Here is an 11,091-nt window from a genome sequence, read left to right on the forward strand (position 1 = left end):
GGATTTACTTATTCCATGATATTTAATGGTTCACCTGAGCCTCAAAGCAGAGGCCAGTTGGTCTTCAGAACCAGCCAAACAGAGAGCAGAGAGAAAAGACGCAGAGCAGGGCTGGAAGCTGCAGTGTGGCCTGGTGCCCGCAGGACCAGGCCCCAAGGAAAGGCTCTCTCCTCCTGTGGCCCCTGCCTGCCCTTCCCGCCCCACACGCACCTCTCCAGGGGGGCAGTCTCCCATGTGTGCCCGTCCTCCCTCCTCTGAATGTGACCGCCTAGAGCAGGGATCAGTCATCCTGGTGGGTCCAGAGTCCTGCGCACGGCTTAGCACACAGCGGTGCTCCAGGGAGGGCTCAGGACTGAATACACAATGACTAAGTCTCTAGGTCTCAGGCCTGGAGTCTGCGAGGTGAACAGAAAGAGGCACATTGCCACTCCTGCCTCCTCCCCTGCCCCACTGAGTTTCCTCCTACCTCTCTCAAGTTCTGCTCCCCAAGAAGGACCTGATGACATTGCTTACTTGGCTCCTGGGCCATTTTGTCTGTGCTGGGACTCCTGCACTAGAAGCTGGGTCTCTGGGAAGAAAGGCCATTTGCCTATCTAAGAATGTCAAGCTTAACAGAAAAGGGAAGGAGGGAGGCCTGAGGGAGAGAGGGAGGGCGGGAAGGACAGAGGGGGAGAGACTGAAAAGTGTTCGACTTAGTTCAAGCAAAAGAGGGCAGAAAGCAAGAAGAAAGGCAGAGGGGCCAATAAGCCCCCAAACCAAGAGAATCACACCCCCTAAGAGAGAGGCCAGGAAAAGTATTAGTTAAGGCCTTGATGCCAGATTCGAATCCTAACTCTGCCATGTCCTAGCTGTGCAATTTGGGACAAATTACTTGAAGACCCTGAGCCATTTCATTATCAGTAGAATGCGGATGCAAATACAAGGCTGTCGGGACTGCTGTGAGGAGTAAATGAGCTGATGTAGATAAATCATTCAAAGGAGTGGCTGGCACACAGAAGAAATTCAGGAGCTGGTAGCTGTTAAACTTATTTGTATTTCTAAATCAAAGAGGGGCCTCTGGTGTGCAAGTACGGTATTTTCTTAAGTTATAGGACAGAACTGACTTTAAATCTTTGAGATTCTCTTTACATACAAAGGGAAAAGCTTCTAGGATCTCTCTAAGATATGAGAATAAGGGTGGAAAAGAATTGTTTAGGGAAAAAATGTTTTGGGGAGATCATTGTCAGCTCAATGTTAAGTCTCCACATAACACTGTTTATGTTAACAGTTAAAAATTCTGCCAACCTGAGAAAAATTAGAAATTGTATAGTATTTCAGGGGAAAAAAGAGTCATGTCTTGTTTCACTATTTTATATAGTCAATTTCAGGCACTTTTGACCATTGTAACATATCTCTAAGACATGATTCTCTACCCCTGCCCCCATATGTGGACCATCAGAACAAAATATTAGGGTTGCCCTAGGGAAAGGAGCACAAGGACAAGTGCTTAAAACTGAGATGACAAATCAGGTTCATCTCTGGTGCCAACTCCCACTGATTAGCAAGAGGCTGTCTGGTGCCTTGCCTTGCAGGGAATTAGTATTATAATATATGGTATTATAATTGATTAGTGATGTCTGCCTTGGGCAGAGAATGAACTCTGTATGATTTTAATCCTTTTAAATTTATTGAGATTTGTTTTATGGTGTGCATGTGATTTGCCTTGGTGTACAGATATACTGTGGGAAATGACAAAAGCAGCCAAGCAAAAGGTTCACCACCCCTGTGTCGGGGTTGGCCCTGGGGCTTGCTTTGGCTAGTGGGACATGAGCAAATGTGAGAGAAGTGTTTGCCACTTGGGGCTTGATCTCATGCTGTGCCTGAAACTCTGAGGCTACAGTGTGAACAAGGCTGAGGTTGCCTCTTGGAAAATGAGATACGTGCACACCTGCCCACCCCAACAACCTGCCAGCCCCCAGATATTTGAGTGGGGCCATCTGAGATCATTGAGCCACGAGCTGATTTGTCAGCTGACCAGAGGTGCATCAGCAATTCCAGCAGAGACCAGCCAGACCACAACAGACCAGAGAACTGCCCAACTGATCCACAGAATGGTGAGAAATGATAATGATTGTTCTAAGCCACTCAGTTTTGAAGTGCTTTGTTATGCAGCAAAAACTGATATATGTGTGTTTATATATGCATGTTACATAACATGCACTACATACATACATACATATATTCATGCATGCAAGCACATATGCCCCAATTATCCTTTTTCTCTCCTTTTTCCTACTTTATAAAGGCTCTAGAATATATTGTGGCTCTTAACTATATATTTAGGCTTCAGGCTATATGCTATGGAGGCAGAATTGTCACTGAACTAGAAGAAGAGTATCACTTAGAGATGCAGGGATTGATGAAATCTGGAGCTTCCCCTCAGGGGAAAAAGGATAAGCACATTTCAATTTTTGCAGAGAACAGTTGCATTAGGTTAGAAAAGAGCAAGCTGTTGCTGTGATTGTTTAGTCAGATGGGAAGAAGGGTCTGGATGCATGTTGAGTAGCAGGACGGAAGGAATGGGGCAGATCATGAGGACTGATAACTCAATAGGCATTCTCATCCCCTTCTACTGTGCAGGGGCTAGAAAGAAAGAAAAAAAAAAAACCCGCCTACATTTCCCAGACTTGTTTGTAGCTAGGGTTTCTGGATGTGATTTAGGTTCTGCTCATGGAGATGCACTGAAGTAAAACAGAGACTGGGATCTAAGGATCTGGGGACAGACGTGGGTGCCATGTCCCTGGTGTGGATGTGGCAGAGGTGGCAGGCACGTGGCTAGGAGCTGTCTTGGATGCTGCCACTTCCCACCGTGGAGAGAGGCAGCCGAGCTCTGCAGCCTAGCTTTGAGAGCCACAGCAGCCTGGAGTGTTTTTTTTTACCTCTCCCCACAGTTTCATAGGCCATTAAATATCCTGCTATACATTCCTCTCTGTAGCCGAACCCTGACTAGACAAGGACCAATTCTCCACTGTCCTCAGAATCCAACCTCGCGCATTCTTAGATGCCATTCTGGGTAAGAGAAAAGGGAACCAGACAAACCTGACAGGCTGAAAACTACCTGAAGAGATGGTTAAAATTTCTGAATAAGACTACATTTACCAGATTGGACTGAAAATGGAAGGGTCTTTCCTCCCACTAGCCAGCAAGTGAGTGACTTGTGAGGAAAATCAGAGGCTGTGAGAGAACCCCAGACTGCATTTTCTCTGCTCACGTGGCTGTCTTCTCATTTATACCCAACACATAGGCACTATCTCATTTAACCCTTCCAATAACTCTCTGAGTTGACAATTATTCCTCCCATTGCAAAGATGAAGTAACAGCCTTAGGGAGAGAGTGCCCAAGGTCACACAGCCTGTAAGCAGTCAGGCCAGACAGCGTGTCCCCGGAGCCACGCACTTCGCTGCTGCGTTATCCTGCCCTGTTTTCCCCTCCCGGTCTTCCTGGCCTCCACTCACATCTCCAGTGCCCTTTGCTTCCCTCCCCTTTGAAAATGTGCTTAGGCATTCATGCTCAGATAGGAGTCATTAACTGTGACAGGCAGAGGTGTTACCACTTTAACAGCATCAAGATCTCTTTGAGCTCGAAGGCTGAAACTTCAGAGTAAAGTAAGCAGAGTGTGGGTCCTTCCTGGGTTCTGGAAACACCCCACAGTCACCTAGTCTGAAAAGTGCCTTTCTGGGTACTCGTACGGTCTCCCAGCTAACCTCCCCCTACGTGGGCTCGTGCTCCCAGTCTCCCCCATAGGGAGAAAAATCTACCAAAGGCAACCCAGATGCACCTGCTGACACCCAGCCATTGCTAACCAGGGTGTATCCAAGAGGCAGCAACTTGGGGCCTTGGAAACAGCGGGCCTGATGGCAGGAGTAGGTAGCACACATGTCGAGGATAATGTTCCTGATCCTCCATCAGCCTCAAGGAAGCAGCTTCACGGGGAAGCCTAGGGGAAAACAGCAATCAAATTGCATCTCCATCAGCCCAGCCTTCAATTTATTGAAATCCATAAATTTCCCCATGTCTTCAAGGGAATGTGTTTAGTGTGGGAGCACCCAACAGGAAACTGAAATATTGATGAAGCTAAGCCTATGGTTTTTTGATAAATAAGATGACTTCTGACACTAGATTTTGGTACAAACAAGTTGTCAAAGTATAAGCAGAAATTTGCATGCAAGGAATAGGATTAACAATAAAGAAATTCTGTTCACGCCATTCATTTTTTCCTGTAACCTGGAGAAAACTGCCCTCGCTGAACATTAAATGAGGCATGGCATCTTTAAGTAGCTGAGAAGGAAAAAAACTTACTTCAGTTTCACAAACACTTTTGGGCACCTTCTTTATGCACTGTACCAGGTGCTAAGGATGCATTCAGAACTGGTCCCTGCTTTCAAACTAATTAATTTTTCAGGAGAGACAAATATGTAAATGAGTGAGCACAACATAGCACACAATCGTAGCAAAGAACATGGTCTTTCGCCTCAGAGAGACGTGAAGTCACCTTCCAATTCAAATTTCCTCAGGTCTGGAGACCCCGTGCAAGCAAGCAGTTTAACCTCTTTGAGCTTCAGCTCACTCAGCTGAACTGGAGGGGGGATAATAATGCCCGCCTCTTAGGGTTGTCATGAAGGTCACACTCTGAGGTGAAATTCTTAAAGCCTCCACCCTTAAAGGAAGACGTAAGGGTCTTCCACCCTTAAAGCCTCTTGTAGTGGACGCAGTGGTGCACCAAACAGCTCCCTGGAGGCACATGCTCCCCCAGCCTCCCAGAGAATCTTCTGCTAGCGGCTCACAGCCGAGCCCCTCCCCAGATACGGCTGTCTGCCCAAGGGAGCTGCCTCACCCAAGGTTATATGACCTGCAGGGCAGGAAGTGGGTGGTATGCATACAAAATGACCTTTACCAAGGAGTTATAGTTCACACTTCATACAGATTTGCCCTTTTAAAGTACAATTCAATTTAATTTATTCACAAAGTTGTATAACCATCATCACTATCTAACTCCAGAACATTTCAGCATCCCCCAAAATACTCCAGATACCTCGTGCCCATTGGCAGTCACCCCCGTTCCCCTGTCCCCCAGCCCCTAGCAACAACTAATCTACTTTCTGTCACTATAGAACTGCCTAATCTGGATATTTCATATAAATGAAACCATACAATTGATGGCCTTTTATGTCTGGCTTCTTTCACTTTGCGTAATGTTTTCGAGGTTCATCCAACTTGTAGCAAGTTTTCAGTACCTCATTTCATCAGCTGATAGGCTGTGGCCTCTGTTGCAAGTGCACTAGAGTTCAACTTCTCCCTCTGCCTCTTCCTGCTCCCCCTCTCCTTCCTGGGGGGTTTTACTAAGAGCACTCGCCAATAACATCCTGCATGGACATCTCGGCATCTCAGAGTATGTTTTGGGGGGAACCCAATCCTAGGCACTTCCAGTGTTTTACCACTGACCTCAAGAAATAGAATTACCTCCTCCCCATGGTTTCCAGTCCTCTTGTGGCATGGCTCCTACCCACCTCTGTTTTCCACCTCTCATCTGGCTGTACGTGCCCCCTACACTCTATGATCCAGCCATACTGAGCGACTTGTGCTTTCTCAAAAAGGCCATCTCTCTAGCCTCTGGGCCTCTGCACTTGCTATTCCTTCTTCCTCTCTCCCCACACCTCCAACCATCCTTTCACCTGGCTCTCATCCATCACCTATTCAAAGCAAAACGTTCATTTACCATCACTTCCCCCAGGACGCTTGCCCTGACTCTCTGTGTGCATCCACAAGCCCCTTTACTCACCCCATCCTCATGCTTACCACACTTACTGTCACTCCTTCTTTAGTACTTTGTCTGCATGACTCGACATGCACCCCACGAGGACAGGGACCTTCTCCTTTACGCCATATCTCTATAGCTGGTGTAGAGCCTGACATCCAGGAAGAGCTCCATAAACATGTATTTAATGAAAAAACATGCACAGCATACATACAAAATACAGAAGCAGCCCAGGGAACGCAGCGATTAACTGCATTCAGGAATTGTCTCAGGAAGAGAAACTCCTACACGGGGCTTAGGAGGGCACAGGAGCCCCCTGGCCAACAGTGGGAGGGCTCCACTGAGGTCACACCGGAGTCTGGAGCCATTTTGGCAGCCCTGAGTTGTGCAGTCAGCACCACAGCAAAGCCCAGTTCTCTCACACATCCCACTGTCTCTACCTGGGCCTCCCGAGTCCATCCAGGGCCAGCCCTCCCAAATTCACAGGATCCTGGTGCCTAGCATTCTCCCACATCCAGAAAATAAAATTCTACTAGAAGCTGCTAGAAATCAAACCACCCTTTCAGAGACATACATAAAGCTCCTCTGGCTGCCGGAGAGAGTTTTATGGGCTGCCTTATCAGAGCTCTGCAGAAGTCACAGGCACTGGGACAGACCATTCCTGGTTAATCATTCAAATAGGAGACCGGGGTACATTAAAATGATGGATCTGTGACTGAAAAATACATTTGGAATGCCCTCTGTAGCATCAGCCTTTCCCCTCAAGCCCCCTCCCCTAAGATCCAGGCTGCAGCCTAAAGGAGAAGATGAGGCCCAGAACCAGAGGAAGGCCCCCAAGGGGACCATTCGCTCCCAAGAGTACGGGCTCCCTTCTGACTGGAAAGCAATGCCTGTGCTGACCTGTCTGTTCTTGTCCTCATCCTCACAGGGCCTGGGGGAGGGCCTGGTTTTATTGCCAAGGTCCCCCTGCTAATAACTGGTGGGCATGGGTTTAAATCCACACTGTCCAACTCAGAGACTGAGCCCTTAACCACAATGCTATATTGTCAACCTCTACTTTGTGACAAGATCCTCTGGTTCTCCTGCGGCCCTCTGCATGCTGCCACATACCCTCCACTGGGTTCAAGGAAGGCCTGAAACTCTCCAGCTCAGATATGACCCCCTCTCGTTCCATGGCCCGGGCTGGAGTAGGACCCACACTTGGTGAGAGCAGACCTAGGCCAGCTCCTTGGTAGATGGCCTCCTTCATCTCAGCACAGCTCTGCTGCCACTCAATGGCCCACCATTAAATGTGAGGATGTCCTGGAGGACAGGATGATGAGGGAGTCAGGGAAAATGCCTCTAAGCAGCCAGTGCCAAATCTCACCCACCTCCACCTCCCAGTTGGCGGCTCAGAAAGATTTATGGTGCTGCACACACAGGTCATTCTTGAGATAAAGGTCATAGATCTTGCTGCTGACAGGCCTCCTCAATCAGTGCTTCAGGAAAACATCCATGGCTGATAAATGAGCTGTCCCTAAAGCCTCAGCGACAGGCTCCTAAAGGTCTCCATTGTTTAGAATGTCTCATTCATCCTGCAAGAGGGATGTCCATCCTTGATGCCAACACTGCAAGGAAGGTGGCTGTGTGAGGCTTTGAGAGGAAGCCTTTTCCACCCAGGTCTGTCCCAGAGCCCTCACTCAGTAACCCCTCAGCAGATGCCAAGCTCGCAGGGAGCATCATTAGCCCTCATTGACAAGGGGCCCTGCATATGGTCCATGTCCAGCCAAAATAACTGCAGGAGCAGATGCTAGACTATGGACCAAAAGGATGTGGACTTTGGATCCAAGAGGGCAAAGTCCAAGCCGCCTGGTAGAGAGGGAGCTGCGTGGAACTCAGTCAGGAGGCTAAAAGGACCTTTGACTGTAGCCCATGTCTATCCTCCCCTTCTTTCTCCCAGCTGGAACCCTGAGTTTGTTTGGAGCAACAATGTGCCCAGTTAAAGGTATTCACCTCTCCTGGCTCCCTTGCAGCTGGGGGACCTGCAAGGAATTCTATTAGGGATTTCTGGAAAAGTTTTAAATTGCTCTTACAGGCACTGCTCCTGCTATCTCCCTTTCGTTTTTCACACCTTTTGCAGATGTGAAAACAGCTGGGCAGTCTCTATTATGCAACATGCTAAGGATGGAGGAGCAGAAAGGACAGAAGGGCCTCGGATCCCAATGACATCATGGAACTGCTGTGCCAGCCCTGGCATGTCTACCTCCGGCTTGTGGTTACGTGGGCAAAAAAGTACACTCTTCGGTTAAATGACTGTTGTCATTTTGCTGTCACATGAAGCCCAAAACAACCCTGGGTGATAAAATCCAAGCTTTTACTGACTCTCGGAACTTGAGTGCGTTGCTTCACCTGTTTCTAGCCTCGGTTTTCCCCACTGTACAAACGGAATGATGTAAGTAATGACGGCTACCACTAGCACATTACCCACTCTGTGAGGGGACCATGCCGTATTTGCACGCACCACACACTGCACTGTATACAATAGGTAGCAACATACTGCCCCAAATAACACCTGCCTTGGCTACCTCATTGGGCTTTTTTGAGCAACAAATGAGACTGTGTTTGAAATTCCTCAGGAATAGCGTTGCACAAGTGCCTACTAAGCCCTACATTCTCTGGAGTCACTGAGGTTGAAGCCAGGAAGATGTTCCACTCCTGCAGCAGGAAGTAAACTCATGACACAAGCCCCCATCCTCGCCCAGAGGAAAGGAGGAAACAAAAACGACTGAAACACAGTTGTGGGAAATAGAAAGAAGCCACGTGGCTTCCGGGTGAAACAGGCCCCGTCTGCACTGCTTCCCTGAGGGACCTCCTTCAGAAGTTAAGACCTGGGCATAGCCCCAGCCCAGACAAGACCCTGGCGGAGAGCACATTTCCTTCCTGGTGTGTCTTCTCTCTGCTCACACTCCCGGCTTGTGGTGACCTGCATGCGGTCAGGATGCTCTCTGCTCTGTCACTATGGGAGACTAGGGTTCTCATTCTAGAGGCTGCTGTGCCAGGCCCAGCCTCCCCCGGGCCTCAAGCAGCTGCCTTCTCTGTTTCAGGGCCTTCTCATAAGCTGGGCTTCTACATAAGCTCTCAAAACTAGCATTATGGTCTGCATTTTACATTTGAAGGCACTGATGCTGAGGTGAAGAGACTGGTTCAAAGCCACATAACCACGTGACAAAAGTCAGATTTGAACCCCTGTCCTCCGACTTGGAAGCTTCTAATTTGAAACTCTAGGCTGACCTGTCTTCTGCCACTTTAAGAAATGATGCTGGCTCTGTCTGGCTCCCTCTTGGTCTCTGCCTCTGTATTTCTCTCTGAGTGGTATCTCGTCTGGTTGTGTGTATCTGTGTGTGTGTGTGTCTTGCTCATTGTGTTTCTGTCTCCCCTTGTTTCTGTTTCTGTGTGTCAGTCTCTTTCTCTTGGTCTCTGACGCTCTTGCTTTGTGTGAACCTCACACCATTTCCCCAGGTCTCTGTGAGTTTGTCCCTCTCTCTCTCTGGGTGTGTGTTTCTCACCAGCCCCCCACCCACTGCCCACCACCAGCACACCATACTGTACCTGCTGTTCACCAACTGTGTCCCCTATGAAACTCCAACCTCCACATCCACAGGGACCATCTGCTTCGTTGGCAGCTGCATTTCAAGTATCACAATGTGCGGTGTAGATGCTGAAGGTATTTTTGTTGAATGAATAACTGAGTGTATGTTGCACACACTGTGAAGGGAGAAGGAAAGATCTCCAACACTGGCAAAGACAGCAGCAGGGTCTTTCTCAGAGGAACTTTATCAGTCCTCATAGAGCTCACAATTAACAGGGTTCGCCCAATCGACTTTATCATGTGTGTTTATTGGCAGGGCCCGGTGGCCCAAGAGCTTAAAAACACGTGTGGCGTGGTTGTCCAGAACTGCTTCCACGGAAGATGTGGGTTCCGATCCCAGATCCACACTGTTGCTTGGCCTCTCTGAGCCTCATCTCCTCACTAGTCAGGTGGGAGCAAGAATAGGATCCTGCAAGTAGAGTCCTGTTTACAGGTGAGGAACTGAGTCCTAGAGAGGCCCAGAGGGGTTCCCTGTGGGCCACTCAGCTGTGAACAAGGCCTCCTCCCACCCAAGGCCAGTGGGGGACTTGGATACCTGAGGAGTCGGGGCCTCCATCCATCTGGGAGTTTGAAGCACCTTTGAAGGTGGAGTGACCACTGGACGGGAGTCTCTGGAAGCCCAGGCCTGCCGTGACAGTACTGCTTCTCCTCTGTTCCACCACAGAAACGGTGATGGCTCTCAAGCCTGCAGTCACTGCCTTTCCTTGGCTCCTGAACAACCTTGGGTGCAGGCAGACATGGGCCTTGGAGCCTCCACTGGACTCACGGGGAACCCGGCCCTGCCACAGGTGCTCAGGCCTTTCTACAGCTCCAAGCCCAGGACTCCCTGTCTGCAAACACAAGGGCTGGACGGGATGCTGTCTGAGGTCTGAGCCAGGTGTCTCTTCCAATGGGCCCTGACATGGAACATTGCGGGCAAAGCTGCCTGGGCAGAAGTGGCCAGTGGGGAAAGCAGACCCCTCGGTGAAAATCACATGAGGCAGACAGAAACAACAGCTCTCGTACTGAAATAAACAAGCTAGGTCGGGTCAAAACACCCCAGTTGTAAACTGTAGAATAAGCTGATAGAAAAACTACCAAACATGATTTCCCTCTAGAACTTTTCCTGGGTAAGGGTAAACCAGGCCTAAGGGTCAAGGGGATGGAAAGATGTGTGTGCTCAGACAAGCACTCATTCGCTTATCTAAGTCCCTCCTCAGGGTCCTCTCAGCAGTGGTGACAAGGCCCAGAGTCGGTGGGCCCGTGGCAGGGTGGTGGCAGAAAGGATCTCCAGCCTGGCTCTGGGCTCTGCCCCACTGCCTGCCCTGGAGGGCCAGACACTGGTGACTTCCCTGCTCTAGAATGCACCCATAAATTACCACAGGAGATGCCACCAATCAGCAGGCAGCCTCGGCAGGAGGATGTGGACTGCATCTCTTCTCAAGGTTCTGTGTGACTTAGGGCCTGTTATTAACCCCTGCGATCCTGTGAAGGGGGCATCCTCTGCTTCAATGAGGTGTGTGGGTGTTAACGAATTTAAGTGCTCAGCACAGGGCTGGGCACATGGTAAATGCAAAATAAATGCCACCCACTATGATTACAGGAACAACTTTTACTTAAACTCTCTTCTCAGGCTGATTCTCAAACCCAGTTTTGGGTCAAAAGAGCCAGTGGTTTCCAAATGGGTCTG

General features: G+C 49.2%; 1 long non-coding RNA gene across 1 annotated transcript in view; it reads right to left on the reverse strand.

Annotated features, from left to right (window-relative positions):
- LOC116152284 (uncharacterized) overlaps positions 1-10,209 on the reverse strand; it is a 33,513-nt gene extending 23,304 nt beyond the window's left edge. The window contains exons 1-2 of the long non-coding RNA XR_010380368.1: positions 9,958-10,209; positions 9,383-9,831 (exon numbers count right to left, since the gene is read on the reverse strand). This is a non-coding gene — a long non-coding RNA (uncharacterized LOC116152284). The remainder of the gene's footprint in view (positions 1-9,382; positions 9,832-9,957) is intronic.
- Between the last annotated feature and the right edge of the window lie 882 nt (positions 10,210-11,091).

Source organism: Camelus dromedarius, chromosome 3 (assembly GCF_036321535.1).
Source record: "Camelus dromedarius isolate mCamDro1 chromosome 3, mCamDro1.pat, whole genome shotgun sequence".
Lineage (NCBI taxonomy): Eukaryota > Metazoa > Chordata > Mammalia > Artiodactyla > Camelidae > Camelus > Camelus dromedarius.